Raw genomic sequence first — 15621 nt, 5'->3', positions numbered from 1 at the left:
TGCTTTTTTTTTTAGCACATTTTTTTTTTATAACCTTATTGAAAATTTTGACTTATGAAAATTATCAACTGCATGCAAAAGAACTTAGTGTCAATAAAGCATAATCTGGATTGGTGCAGACTTTTATCTCCCGTCAAATGGAAATTAACGAAATTTGTATTGTATCGGTCCGGATATTTCCGGACTTGTACCACCGGTCTGAGGGAATTTAATGAGATTTTCACCAAGAATCCGGAAATATCCGGGCTTTCAACCCCGGTCAAAGGTAAACCGACGCAATTGTTATTAGAACACTCTGTATAATTCCAGACTTCTTTCACCAATCTGAGGGAACTTGAGATTACCACCCATAATGCGGTTATGTCCGGACATTCAACGGAGGTCAAAGAGAACATAGCTAAATTATTATCATATCACTCCCGATATTCAGGACAGGATATTTAGGCGGTCTAAGTAAAGGTATTGAGATTTCCTTCTTTAACTCTTATATGTTTGGGCATTGATCTCTTATAAAAAAAACCTACAAAATTACTTGTATACCACTCCGGATATTTCCGGACTTCTTTATCCGGTCGGAGGGAATTATTGAGATTTCTACATATAATACGTATACGTCTGGACTTTCGACCTCGGTCAAAGGGGAACAAACGAAATTTTGTTAGTAGTTTACCACTCTGATTATTTCCGGACTTCTTTCATCGATCTGAAGAAATCAATTGAAATTTCCACCAATGATCCGGGCATATCCGGATATTCATTGAAAGTCAAAGGAAACCTAGCAAAATTGTTATTGTACTACTCCGGACTACTTTCGCTGGTCTGAAGGAACTTATTGAGATATACACAGGTAATCTGTATACGTCCGGACTTTCGTTCCTGATCGAAGGGAAACCGACAAAATTGTTATTATACCACTCCGGATAATTCTGGACTTCTTTCGTCGGTCTGATTGAAATTGGGATTTCAATCCATAATCCGGATATGTCCGGACTTTCACCCACAGGAACCTAGCGAAATGTTGATTCAATTCATCAGGATATTTCAAAACTTCTGTCACTATTGAGATTTACTACTACCATACGTTGTCATTAAAGGCTAATACACAATTTTAAATCCAAATAAAGCAGAGTTTAATTATTTTATTTATTGACTTTAAATTTTCTGCCATGTCATTTGCTAAAAACAAAGGAAATAATTTTTGATAAAACATGTTATTCATCGCGGCAAAAATAACGAGAGGTTAATATAAGACTTGGACTATCGTCCATGTACCTGAATATGAATTTTCTAAGGTAACGTCAATGGCGTCGATTTAGAACGTCAAGTTAATTCCCGTTTTGATTTTTTCAATTTTTTTCTCGTTTTCGGTGTATTTGTTCTCTTCTTGTTTGTATTGGGGCATATTAGTTTTTTATAACCTTATTGAAATTTAAGACTTATTAAGTGATTCAAAAGAACTTAGTGGCAATAAAGCATAATCTGGATTGGTCCAGACTTCTATTTCCGGTCCAATGGAAATTAACGAAATTTGTATTGTATCGGTCCGGATATTTCCGGACTTGTACCACCGGTCTGAGGGAATTTAATGAGATTTTCACCAAAAATCCGGAAATATCCGGACTTTCAACCCCGGTCAAAGAGAACACGGCGAAATGATTATCATATCGCTCCCGATATTCAGGACAGAATATTTAGGCGGTCTAAGTAAACTTATTGAGATTTCTTTCTTTAACTCGTATATGTCTTGTCATTTATCTCTTGTCAAATAAAAACCTACAAATTTACTTTTATACCATTCCGGATATTTCCGGACTTCTTTATCCGGTCGGAGGGAATTATTGAGATGTCCATTTTATTTCATAAGGTATGGTTGTTACTAATTAATTCATCATTAAAGGTCTTATGTTATCTTTTTATATAAAAAAAATGTTTAAGACATCTTTTATGACAATAAGTAATATGATAAACAAAACTGGGCGTAATTAATATTTTGTTTGTAGTATTATTATTGAAACATTTTAAACTGATTGTCGTCATCCTTTTCTTTTAGGCATTTGTTTTATATAAGGCGTTCTGTGAAACATTTGGTTTGAAATGTGTTGCAGGTGGCAATACTATTATCTTATTAAATCAACCCGTTTTAACTATTTATAAGTTGTATATTTCATAATTCATATTAAACTATAAAATTAAGATGTATTTTCTGAAATATTTGCCACTGCACGTTAAATAACCAAAACTGTATTAATATTTCGACTCCAGTCAAAGGTGACCAACTGATTTGTTATTTTAATCACTACGGATATTTCCAGGCTTCTTTGACCGGTCTGTGAAAGAATATATTGAGATGTCCATCCATTGTCCAGACATGTTTTTATCACCAGAAAAAGGAAACCACCAAAAAATATAGATGCCACCAAGGCAACAAGTGTTTTACGATATTTCTTCACACAAGACAGTTAAATTTAAGAATCGAACAATTATTTGAAACTTTGTACACAGTAAAATGTTTGAAAAGTACGTCCAGTGACAACTATATGTCATGAATATTCTGAACGATGGCAATTTTTAATCGAGTAGCAATTACTAATAATGAAACATTGTCATTGAGAAATTAATAACTACAATAAATTGTTTTATTTCTCAGAATACAAATTGCTGTTTTCAACTACAAAGAGAGTTCCAAATTAATCAAATCGTTAAAAAAAATACGTAGTATGAGTGCCAATGAGACAACGCTTTACAGCAGTCCAAATGACACTATATTCTAATTTATGTTAATATGTTCCGAACCATATGAGTATTTGGACCGTACGGTCTGACTAATTTTAAGAAGTTGGTCAAGTTCACTGATTAGACTAAAATATATATTACAGATCAAGATAACAGAAATCTCGAATCAATTTTAAAAGTCAAATTGTAAACTGAATAAAAACTAAATATTTTGACTATTTAAAAAAAAGACAGATTATTTCAATCGGTTAATCTCCTGTGTTTAGCAAATTACATGGATTGAACTTTCAATCATTGAAATTGAAGTTATTGGAAGTAATCATAATGTTTGAAGATCTTCTTTTGAGAATATTTACGAACTTTACCACAAAAACCGACAAAAACACTGGACAGAAATTAATAAAATTAATAAAAAAAATCTATGGATATAAATTAAGTAATAAAAAAAATAAGGATTCATTTAGACAATTAAATAAATACTTAATTTCAATTGATTAAAATCAAATGTTCACTTATTCACTTTATTCATCTAATTGTTATAATATTGATTTTAAAAAAAACCAATAAAAGATATGTTCCAGCTCGTTATAGACTGTACGAGTATTCGCATACGTGGCACATACGGTCCGGACCGTACGCGTATTGTCCAAATACTCAATATGGTTACGAGTATACATTTGTACGCATACGGTCCGGACCGTGCGCGTATTACATGTCCAATTACTCATATGGTCTGGAACAAATTTAATACTTTTTTGTTAATGATTTTTACGGAAGCGTATTAGCGCCACACATTTTTTCCCCTATCTTTGCGTATAACGTTCTAACGCAAACATTTGCGTTTAACGCAAACCTTTCAATTATTCATTAAGTTTTGTATATATGTCCGTCTGTCATTCATTTCGGATGTGATTTACTAGTAGATAATAAAAGAAACATACATACAAGGCCAAATCATTATAATGAATATGCATAGGAATAATGGAATACTTGAAGTTCAATTATACATAAATTATGACTGATTTGTGTGTCAGAAAGGTATATAATTTAACAAGAAAATAGATATAGTTTAGTAAATAGTCATATTCAAAGTGAAAGATCAAAAATAATGTCATACAATTGCGAAACCTCCAAGTCAAATAGACAAAATGATCTTTCTGCTTTAAAATGAATTATTAATAAGGAAACATTTTTTTTAAATCTCAGAATATGATCAGGATTCTTTGATAGAAAGTCATTGAATTTTCATTTCAATATAATGAAGTATTTTTCAGATGCTTGGGTAGCAATTTGAATAGAGAGAACATAATTTTATGAATAAAACCTCTTCATTCTATACATTTATTGCCAACGGGTAGCTTGTTTAAATCTAACCTACTTTACACAGTTCTCAAACGAGAGCTTACTTTGGAAGTATATATTTATATTCGGTTATAGCTATATTAGCAGGGTTGATTTTTTTCTTCGGTATAACCTCAATTTACTCGATTTTCAATATGGATATCGTTTTGGGGGACCTTTATAGTTTGTTGTTCAGTGTGAGCCAATGCTCCGTGTTGAAGGCCATACTTCGGCCTATGATGGTTTACTTTTACGAATAGTGACTTAGATGGAGAGTTTTCTTATTGGTACTCATACCACATCTTCTTATGTTATTTTGCTCATTATTGGTGAATGATCTAATTATTCAAGCATTTTATTTTGCAATGACTACAAAGGTGATAAATTTTAATATATACAGCCTCCTCCATTAATAGCTACTGTTTCCTTTGAATCTTAAATAAGAAATAAGATAAAACAAATGTTTGCGTTACACAAATGTTTGCGTTATACCGCAAAGGTTTGCGTTATTTCGCAAATGTTTGCGTTATATCGTAAATGTTTGCATTATAACGCAAAGGTTTGCGTTTAACGCAAACATAGGAAGAAAAAATAAAAAAAATGTGTGGCGCTAATACGCTTCCGTAGATTTTCATTAATAATTGATAACTTTGTAGGACATATTGAACATCCAATTATCGTAGGATACTGTAGGTTAAAAGGAAGTAATTAAATATGATTTCATCTAGTTTAGTGGACACAACATAATGAGCATGGTAAGGGGAGAGTTTGGCGCCCGCTAACATGTTTAACACCGTCACATTCTGTATGTATTGATATGAACTAAGTTAGGAACCTGTTGTTCAGTGTCGTTTGTTGCTAGCTTGCTAAGTCACATATTTGCTTTTTAGTTTATTGTTTTGTGTATAGCTTAGGCTGCATTGGTTAGTTTTTCTCGATTAAATTGTTTAACATTTGTCATTTCTGGACCTTTTGTAGCTGATTATGCAATATACGCTTTGATCATTGCTGAAAGCCGTAAGGTGAACTTTTGTTCTTAATTTTGGCGTCTTGTGAAGAGTTTTCTCATTGGCAATCTTACCCCATCATATATAAAGCCTTTTTATGACGTAACAATTGGAAATTTGAAGAAAAAAAAACAAGAAGAGTACGTATCATTAACGTGATTTAATCAAAGGACAAACGAATGAAATTAAATTAAACATGGGCCATGCTTTCCCAAGACGGTTCCGTCCTCACCGCATCATGTGCATGAGGGTCTGTTTGTCCGTACCCAGTCCCTAATTTCAGGTCCATAGGCTGGATTCTGCCAGGATTTTTTGGTACGTCGCCTTTAGATTCCTTTTAAAGGTTTTGTCACTGCTGAACTAGAAATATATAAATGTACACTCAATAAATAAGAATGAATCAATGCATGCAATTCCTTTTTCTCAAACACCTATTTTAAACAAACAAATAAAATGTGATATGAAGGTTTAGCATTACGACATGCATTTTAATATGTGACATAAGTATTTTACCTACCATTTTTTTCTGAGAAGATACGCAAGATCGTCAGAAGAATTTCAGTGACTATCGGTTTTGGAACTACTTTTCTATTGTACCAGTATTATGTTCAGTTTTACAGATATATGAAAATCAGTCAATATTTATTCTGGATACTTTTTTTCAATATGAAACAAAGGTCTGTGAATTCGTTCTTGTTAACACGACAATGAATTGCAGATTGTATTGGCATCAAAATAATATTTTTTATATTTCTGTCTTCTTAAACTGTAACAAGTATCTGTCATAGGTCGCTATTATCAAATTGTTTTTGTTAAGTGCGTTTTTGCTATTTTGTGTTTGTGCTGACTGCTGAGATAGTAGGACGATGGTTCGAGAAGAAATGCAACGTAACATCAGTTTTATGACATAACCATATAACGTTTTTTGTATGTAGATTTTTTTACTTCTTGATAAATAAAAATATATTTTGTAATTTATCACCTTTCCCAAAATTCCTCTCTGCATAATGTTATAGGAAACGCGCTCCCATTCAGATGTTTAATCTTTGGTGGGTCTGTTACAATTTTATTTAGATCATGCTGTAAATTATATTTATAAACCATTTATTTGTAAATATCGCATATCTGCTCACTGTTTGAATATAGAAACTGGCCGATTTTATAATATTAAGAGACATCTGAGACTTTGTAATATGTGTGATAAACAAGTAATTGAAGATGAATATCATTTTATTTTAGTATGTGAAAGGTATAATGAACTTCGAAAGAAATTTATCAAACCATATTATTGGAGAAAACCATCGAATTTTAAACTCATACAACTGCTATCTGTTCATAACGTAAAGGAACTTAACAATTTAGGGAAGCTTTTATTTCTGGCCAAAAATGCACGTAATTAATTTTTTCATTAGGAATGCTTAATATGTGTTATGTTTTACCATACTCTGTTGTTCTGTTATATATGGGTATACTTACTTATATGATTTTTGACTAATTGTTTAAATGTAAATATATTTCACTGATGTAATTGAATATTTGTAATATTTATAATTCTGTAAGCTGTATTGCTTACGAATAAAAAATTTTAATTATTAATAAATCTAGAGCGGAAATAAATCGCAGCTTGATTTGACTTTTTAACTTTATCCGTTAATTAATCCCAGCTTCAACATGCGTGATTTATGACAATTTATTGTTGAGTGTGTAAATATTGACACCTGTGTGTAAACTAATGTCTATTTTTAAAAGATTTGATGTTTAAAACTACAAATGTATATACATGTACTTGTTGATTGGAAAAAGTACGATTTTTAAATTTTTTTAATTTCTATTTTTAATACACAATATCCCAGATTGAGATCGATTAACAGGTGAAATCATCTGACCATGAAAGAAATACCTAATCAAATTCTGTCTTTTCACAAAATATGTTCATATCAGTAAATGTTTAGTGCCAAGAATGTTAGTATCGATATATGGAATATATGTCTCCATGACAAAATTCTCACATTACCAATTTTTGTGACTTTTTTTCTTCAAAACTGTCTTTTTGTGATTTTATTCAACATCAAACTTTCTTTTCAAACAAGATTTTCTAATTGAATGTCGTATTTTCTTTTCATTCCTATTTTCAAAGGAAACCAACAATTTATTTTAAAAAATACTGCCCCAAACCTCTTTCCACAAAAAAAGAATTTGATTGTCATTGTTTTATATATAATCATAAATAAACCGCAATTGCATATTATAAAACATAATCTGGAACTACTTATATATAAATACGTTTATCTATTAGTCCAAGCATACGGTAATATATGACAGTATATTTTTCCTGTTTCAATTACCATGTACATACATGTATGAGGCTAGGCATGGGTCATCATTTATGAGGATATGAATGATATTAGAGACATATATTATTTTTCTCTGATGTAGTTTGAAGAAAAGAGAATAATGCATGGTACCGATAAATGTAATTATCATATACTTAGACTAAATAACATATGATTTTTACCGTATGATAATAGCATTAAATTAAAGTATTTTCCATATTTTCCGAATTGGTGCTTAGCGGGCTGATATGAAAAGTTTATCACAAGCTTCGATTGTTATCACATGCCTTTCCGTAAATATGATAAAAAGATAGATTATTACATGGCATTTTTCATATCGCATGTATTATCAGCCCTAGGTTCAATATCAGCCCAAGAGCCGCAATTGATCTCTATTATCTCTGATAATAACAGATTAAAGAGGTGATTGTTGGTTACTCAACGTCAAGTGGCAAATATTACATACATGCTTAGGACAATTATAATAGAGATCAATTGACTAAAGAAAAAAGTGAAATGTTAAAAAAAAAAATAACGATAAAGAACTATAGAAATGTTGATCTGACATCTTTAATTTAAAATATTAAGTAGACCAATTTCAAAGAAACAAGGCCATTTAAAAGACTTAATTTTAAGTGGTTTAACTATGTAAAATCTGTGTTCAATGATTGTGGCTTTTGTGAACTATATAATTTTCCGGAGCAAGTTGATTATAATTATATTAAAATTAATGTAAGGCAGCGTCTCCAGGACCAGTTTATTCAAAAATGGTTCTCAGATATAAACAATTCATCAAGGGGGGAGTTTTATCTACACTTTAAAGAAGAGTTTTGCTTGGAAACATATCTGTTAAAATTAAGACGGGGGCATAGAGTAAACATATGTAAATTAAGGGTATGTAATACAAAGTTTCCCATCGAAACAGGAAGATGGAGAAATGTACCACGAAATGATAGGATTTGTCCACTCTTTAAAGCTGGTCTTGGAGATGTATACCACTATATATGTAAATGTACCAACTGTGAAGTTAAGGATTTAAGGGGGAAGTTCATACCTCCATATTATTTAAAATATCCAAATGAAAAAAAAGTACTTGGCATGCTTAAATATAGTAATAGTAATGTGCTGTCTAAGCTGTCAATTTTTATTCAAAAGGTAGAAAAGATGCTTGTCTAATTTAAAACTGTAATAAACACAAACTTATTTCTGAAGATGTATAATTTAAAAATGTATTCTGTTTGTATTATGAACTATGTTGTAATTAATATTGTGTATATAAATATGCTCCTGTTACGCAGTCTTCTGCGGCTGAGTTTTCTCTAATAAACTAAACTAAACTAAAAAGTTAATGAAATTATTGTTATATAACGTAATTAAATCATTATAATGACTAAAATATTACCATTACCACGCACACTCACATAAATGTTTATTAAATATATAATTTAGATCGCAATCGCAATACCCCCCCCCCCCTCCCCCTTACGAATGTAGGACAGAAAGTCACAGGACAAAAAGTCACAGACAAAAAGTCACGGACAAAAAGTCACAGGACAAAAAGTCACAATTCATTTTTTCTGATTATTTTCTTTGAATAAAAATCGCTTATTTCTACAAAAATATTTTTGTATTTTTCTGGAACTATTGTATAAAAACTAACTTTGTAAACAATATTTATCAAAAAAAATTCAAAGATGATCAAATAATTGTTAAAAAAACAAAATGTCAAAGTGGGTTGTCACTTAAATGGCTTCATAGTGCCAAGAAATATATCTTTTGCATGATTAAAATTAAATAAACCTTGATTTTTCAGGTATAATGACACATTTCCTAAACTTTAGTATGAATATATGTATTTAAAAGTAAATATTTCAAGACATTTCTCTTATATATTCAAACAATTGTCAACAAAATATTTGTGACTTTTTGTCCTACCAAATTTGTGACTTTATGTCCTGTGACTTTTTGTCCTGTGACTTTCTGTCCGTTTACCACACACACACACCGACTTCAAGGTTCTGGATACGCTGTTATTTGTTGGGTATATTTTTTAAACGTGTTAATCGGTATACTTTCTCATTTTCATGTTATAAGATTACCACTAAAACACTTACCGGCTTTTTTGTATAAGTAGAATTGCTCTGTACTATAGTGTACCACTTTCCAGACACCTCGAATCGGGCGGCATAAAAGTTACTAAGTGGTGACTCTATTTTATAAAAAAGAAAGACTTCCTTTCTTGGATTGGATGTTGAACTGAAAAAGAAACATGCATATAAATACATTACGTATCTAAAACTTGCAAAAGACACAAAAAATACGACCAAAAGACGATTTATATATTATATGTCACAGTATGGCCTTTAACGATGTACAAAACCAATACCATATAGTAAGCTTTAAAGACCTGGCATTCTATGCGGCCCTTACTATGAGGGGCGTTTTAAAATAAATTTAGAGACAAAGAACGTATTTGAGAAGAAGAAAAAACGTGTCCGCTTTCATACTCCAAACCTCTCTTAAAAAGGTAAAAAGATCGTACCATAATACTATTTCTTTCGAAAGATTACAGGTAAATGTTAAATTGGATTACACAGTGTCCATGTATTTTTTTGTTGTTACCAGACTTTACCTGACATTATACAATCTTACATAATAATACCTATGTGGTTTAGTATTAATGAGGATATTTGTCACTTGCAATATACAGTATAATAAATAACAACCATATCAAAACTTATTTTGTTAAAAAGTTAATGAAATGATTGTAACATAACATAATTAATCAAATCATTAGAATGAATAAAATATTTAACGTAATCGAAAATTAAAAAAAAGTTCACTAATAATTTAAATGAGGACCCAAAAAACTAGAATGTAAGACAGAAAGTCACAGGACAAAAAGTCACAATTCATTTTTTTTGATATTTTCTTTGAATAAAAAACGCTTATTTCTACAAAAATATTTTTGTATTTTTCTTGAACTATTGTAAATAAACCAACCTTGTAAACAAAATTTATCAAAAACATATCAAAGATGATCAAATAATTATTAAAAAAACAAAATGTCAAAGTGGCTTCAGTTGGCACTTAAATGGCTTCATGGTGCAAAGAAATCTTTCTTTTGCATTATAAAATTTAAATAAATCTTAATTTTTCAAGTATAATGACCATGATGACACATTTCTTAAACTTTAATATGAATATATGTATTAAAAAGTAAATATTTCAAGATATTTCTCTTATATATTCAAACAATTGTCAACAGATTATTTGTGACTTTTGTCCTGTGACTGTTAGGTGACTTTATGTCCTGTGACTTTTTGTCCTGTGACTTTCGGTCCGTTTACCAAAAAAATAGATAGGGCTCTCTGATCTGTTCTTGGTATTGTGATCTATTATAGATTAGAACTGTCACAAACGGCTCCATAGGGTAGAATCAATTCAAGTAGATGATAGCTAAAATAAACATAAGGCAGGAACATAGCCCCCTATGACTTTTTTCAAAGCGCTTTTAGGACTAGAGGACATGACTTTTTTACTTAGAACATGTGCGTTTATCAAACATGTATCTTCGGAAAAGTCATAGGAATCGTCTCATTAATCACATGGACTCTTAGATGTAATTTCAATTTAACAATGTTGAAAACTTAATCGTTCTATTCTATAACATAAAATAACAGTTAATAAGGGTTTTATTCAAGGGTGAGACTCCTTCCTAAAAATGGGAACTCTATATACTTCATACAATGCTATTCCTAAATCTGTCCCGAAATCGAACTATTAATTGTTTTAAATTTCTTAACGAAAATTATCTTAAATTAAAATATAATTATTTAATTTGATCAATTATAACTGTTAAAACCAAAACAACTTGAAGAACCAAAATATTCGCACCGTATTCTATCTTTGTTCTCTCTTTGACGATATTCCATTACTAATCTTCTTTTTGCTGGATGAAATACTGTCGCACTCACGGTTGAAGTTCAAGTGTAAAACTACACATGACAGTACTTCTTTAACCAAAGCATTTTGATTAAACCAATCAAAATACCTACATTGAAAGACTTGTTCCCTGTCTTTTAAAGGATATCTGAGATACCCGTATATCAGAGATAGAGGACCAGCCTATTGCATTTACTGCATGGTTTCGAATTCTAGATAGCATTTCTTATTATATTATTTCTATCTTAAACCTATATTTACTATAAGTATTTTAAAATTATGCGCGAATTAAAACTGAAAAAAATACCGTATTCTGTCATAATAAATAAATTGAAGTGCAATCGGCAAAAGGTTCTGTTTGCAACACATTTGTATCGTTTATGTTACATAATTATTCAAATTGCACTTAGTCTAACGGTATTTTTTCTATCAATAATTGATGTTTCATAGGTTTGAAGGTTGTACAGATATAATATATATACAAGTCTAAAGAAAGTTAAACCTATGATTGCTTTGGATTTTTTTTACACATGTGCATGCAAAACAAATTTCTTGGTAGAGGGGTCTAAATACAGCACAAACAACATTTTTTAAAAGACCGAACAGTGAACAAGTATATTTCGACAAATTCATTTGACTAACAGGTCGAACAAAGGATGTTTTTGAATTATATGCCATGATACAAAAAGCAAACAATAATCAATTACTCAACTGCCATGGACATAATATTGTTTTGTAATTCCAAAATGTTTTTAATCAAAATATAAATAAAATAGATAATTTGCTTGAGTTTAAAACCGTTTATAGCTGACTATGCGGTATGGGCTTTGCTCATTGCTGAAGGCCGTACGGTGACCTATAGTTGTTAATTTCTGTGTCATTTTGGTCTCTTGTGGACAGTTATCTCATTGGCAATCATACCTCATCGTCTTTTTTATATGTGTCTGTGTGTGGAAAAAAATACAAGAACAAAAACAATTTGGAAAGGGGAACTTCTTATTGTCCTTTTAATAGCTGATCATCAAACGTCTTTAAATTTTGCTCATAGGAATCTTTACTCTAAAATCATTTTGCTACAAACGAAACAAACACAGAAATAGGATAAGTAGCTTCTTATAACATATCATTTTCCTTGCGTAACTATGTTTTATATTAATAATTTGTACAGATTTCTTATGTCTCATGCGTAGGCCTAAAAATATATATGTATGATACATTAACCACTGTTATACTAGTTCCAATCTATACATAATTCTTATAAATAGCAAACGGCGAAAATCCAATTTCAAACAAAAAGAAATATATATAAATATGAAATGGAATGAAGTTAGGTGATATATAATCGCCATTGTGGCGGAATGAGCATGCGTTTCCGAATTTTCCTTACATAGACATATAGGTTGAAATCACAAATTTTTAGGTAAAATTGTAACCAATTAGATAATTGGTTGTTTTGATACATTTCCATGTCTTCATATAGATTGGTAAAACAGTTTACAGTAAGTAAGTAAGTAATTTTTATTATAGTGACATGTGTAATATATCAGTTCAGTAAAGTTCAAAATATATATTACATACACAACAAGTGTGGACACAGATGAGTGTGGATAGTATGTTTGGATGTTTGACAGTGTTTAATATGACAAAAGGAGTTCTGTGTTGTTCCTATATGGTGTTATAATATTAATTGTGTTAACTGAGACACTAATTGCATTAATTACCAAATGGTTACGATAGAATATGTTCCAGATCTTTGATTTTGGATACATTTTGGAGCTAGGAGAGCAACACATAAAAAAAATATTTTTTCATGTATTTTTTTTGTTGTATATTAATAAGGCCGTTTTCTCGTTTGAATTGTTTTACATTGTCATTTCGGGCCTTTTATAGCTGACAATGCGATGTGAGCTTCGATCATTGTCAAAGCCATTCGGTGACCTGAAGTAATGTTTGTGTCATTTTGGTCTCTTGTGGGGAATTGTCTCATTGGCAATCATACCACGTATTTTTTACATGTACATGTTTTTGCTTATTACATGTACATGTATTTGTATGGTTCTATTATATAACATTCTGGTGGATCATCAGTATCATTAGTAAAACATTTTGCTAAAATGTCGAATTGTTTCTCAGATTAGAAGAAATTTATTGTTTTTTAGTAATGACAATGCCTGACATGATGCTTTGCTCTAGATAAGCTAGAAAGGAAACTTATGTGTTGTTTTCTTTTTTTTTTATCAATTCTTTGAAAATAACTCCTCCAAAGTTGGTCAAAGCAAAAAAAAAAGTTTTGACCAATAGGAAAATGATATCACCAAAAGAACCTTAGTGAGCATGCTTCAAAGACTGATAACTGCTCCAAAGGTTATCTGATAGAATTTTACATACACAATAAAATACACCCGACCCATTGGGTCTATAAGTCACTTAACAATCATAAAACGTATTTCTTTTATCACAGATTTCAAACAAAATAATGAAAAAAAATTATTTACATTTGTTTATATAATGATAATCATTGAGTTTCTGTAATCAACATCAATGTGAAATCATAACGCAGAGACTCCAGAGACACATGTAGTGCTTATGTGAAACCTTGGTCGGTTGCTTTTGTCAAATTTGTTTTTCTAATCGGCTTTTAAAAACCATTATTTAAGAATTGACTGCTTCTTTTTGTAACTTCATTGGGATGTAAAAGCGTAGTCCGAAGTACATTTTGTGCGAAAATTGTAAATTTCTAAACAAGTCTAAAAATGTGCACACGGTCAACGCTTTTACAACCCTATGAAGTTACAAAAAGAAGCATTCAATACTTATTATTACATTTCTTTCAGTTAGGATCATGAAAACACGGTTTTCATCAAGTTTTTATTTAACTTACATGTGCACTTTCTTGTGGAACCTCGTGTCATCATGAATGATAAATGTTATTGTGTTATGAAGTTGACTAAGGAATAACGCGAGATTGCAATGTAGCCAAATAGAATAATGTATAATGAAACATACATCTAATGTAATTATTTCTTCATGACAATAGTTTAAACTTTGTTATATATTATGTAAGATGTAAGATTGTCAATGACTAAATGTTATCCTCTGTATGTTGTCGTAAGGCCCTCAACAACGAGTCAGATTTATGTTTTGTTTAACTTTTCATAGTGGACATATACGACACCATTATTTGAAAGAGAGACATTTCAGAAGTAAAACAGATCCCAGAATTATTTTGCGATTTAAAGTTAAAAAAAATCAGATATCATTTTTTTACCAGAAACAAAAGGAACAACAACCACAAAAAGTAAATTTTAATCTTTGACCAACCTGATGTTCAAAGTTTATTTTCTATAGTCATCACGACCTCTATATTCCACAATAAATTTATATTGAATGTGAAAGAAGTGAAGAAAGTGCTTCGTGATAAATGTATCGACCCATTAAAGGGCATTTGAAGTATACAAATACAAGAAAGATATATTTTATTTGAATACCAAATGTTCATATATCTCTCTTTTTTAATTGTTAAACAAATTTTAACTTGAATATTTCTTTCTTATTCTTGTCACTTTTTATATATATCATCACAGGAACAAGCTATTGGAATCCTATTTAATGTATAACTCTCATCATGAAAATACTACACACATTTGTCACTGCACGAACTCATTATTAGACTGAATTTTAATTTCAAGCACCGAAAAGGGATTTCAATCTGTTATTTTTACGAATGTTTCCTTGAATTTGATTTAAACGTTCTCCTGAAACACAAAAAGGCAATAAAAATGTGCTCCGGAATATTCCGGACTGGACGGCAATTTCAAAATTGGGCATGGTGAATGAGTCCGGAATATTCCGGAGTGGTCGGAGTCCGGAGCCGAGGTGACTCCGGAATATTCCGGACCAGTCCGGACTATTCCGGAGTGAGGGAATCGGGATTCAGGCCCAGGTCCGGAATATTCCGGAGTGGTCCGGACAAATCCGGAGTGAGGGAATCGGGATTCACCTGGGTCCGGAATATTCCGGAGTGGTCCGGACCATTCCGGAGTGGGGGAACCGGGACGCAGGCGGAGGGAATCGGGATTCAGGCGGAGGGAGGATCCCTAACAACTGACAAAATCAAAAGCTCAAACATATCGAACGAATGGACAACAACTGTTATATTCCTGACACTTGGTACATGCATTTTCTTAAGTAGAAATTGGTGGATTATACCTGGTTTTATAGCTAACTAAATCTCTCACTTGTATGACAGTCGTATACAATTC

General features: G+C 31.1%; 1 long non-coding RNA gene across 4 annotated transcripts; it reads right to left on the bottom strand.

The window, feature by feature from the left end:
* Positions 1 to 5226: 5226 nt before the first annotated feature.
* LOC143049344 (uncharacterized) lies at positions 5227 to 11421 on the bottom strand. Of its 4 annotated transcripts, none has more exons than XR_012970183.1 (4): positions 11312 to 11421; positions 9529 to 9670; positions 6064 to 6161; positions 5227 to 5441 (listed from the first exon to the last, which is right to left on the bottom strand). It is a non-coding gene; the product is annotated as an uncharacterized LOC143049344 (long non-coding RNA). The 4 variants fall into 4 exon arrangements; XR_012970184.1 differs by having other exon boundaries at positions 5227 to 5436; XR_012970185.1 differs by lacking the exon at positions 6064 to 6161.
* Positions 11422 to 15621: the final 4200 nt, after the last annotated feature.

The sequence above is a fragment of the Mytilus galloprovincialis genome, chromosome 10, assembly GCF_965363235.1.
Source record: "Mytilus galloprovincialis chromosome 10, xbMytGall1.hap1.1, whole genome shotgun sequence".
In the NCBI taxonomy this organism is placed as follows: Eukaryota; Metazoa; Mollusca; class Bivalvia; order Mytilida; family Mytilidae; genus Mytilus; species Mytilus galloprovincialis.
This window is presented reverse-complemented; position numbering and strand designations above follow the sequence as displayed.